The sequence below is a fragment of the Sinocyclocheilus rhinocerous genome, unplaced genomic scaffold, assembly GCF_001515625.1.
Source record: "Sinocyclocheilus rhinocerous isolate Xijiao unplaced genomic scaffold, SAMN03320098_v1.1 scaffold33616, whole genome shotgun sequence".
Lineage (NCBI taxonomy): Eukaryota > Metazoa > Chordata > Actinopteri > Cypriniformes > Cyprinidae > Sinocyclocheilus > Sinocyclocheilus rhinocerous.
In genome coordinates this window covers 1-472 of record NW_015632439.1, presented here as the reverse complement: position 1 = coordinate 472, position 472 = coordinate 1, and the positions used below count along the sequence as shown (strand labels likewise).

Here is a 472-nt window from a genome sequence, read left to right as displayed (position 1 = left end):
GATTTAATTTGGTCTTGTAGCGTTACCACATCTGGAATTAATGGCATTTGTAAACCTACAGTAGCAGAAAAAAACTTGTTGTAACTCAGTGGTAGAAAAGGCCCTGCCACCTGGGAATGTAGCTCAGTGGTAGAGCGCATTCTTTGCATGTATGAGGTCCTGGGTTCAATCCCCAGCATCTCCACATACTGTAAACTTTTAATTTCAGCTAAACGGATTTAATTTGGTCTTGTAACGTTACCACATTTGGAATTAAGAGTGTTGGTAAACCTACAGTATCAGAAAAAACTTGTTCATCAGTGGTAGAAAAGGTCTTTCCAGCTTCGGATGTAGCTCAGTGGTAGAGCGCATGCTTTGTATGTATGAGGTCTTGGGTTCAATCCACCCACTGTAAAATTTTAATTTCAGCAAAACGGATTCAATTTGTTCCTGTTGAGTTTCCACATCTGGAATTAATAGCATTGGTACGCCT

General features: G+C 40.0%; 1 non-coding gene across 1 annotated transcript; it reads left to right on the top strand.

Moving 5' to 3' along the window:
- Positions 1-112: 112 nt before the first annotated feature.
- On the top strand, positions 113-184 carry trnaa-ugc (transfer RNA alanine (anticodon UGC)). Its single transcript has one exon. It is a non-coding gene; the product is annotated as a tRNA-Ala (tRNA).
- The last annotated feature ends 288 nt before the right edge of the window (positions 185-472 follow it).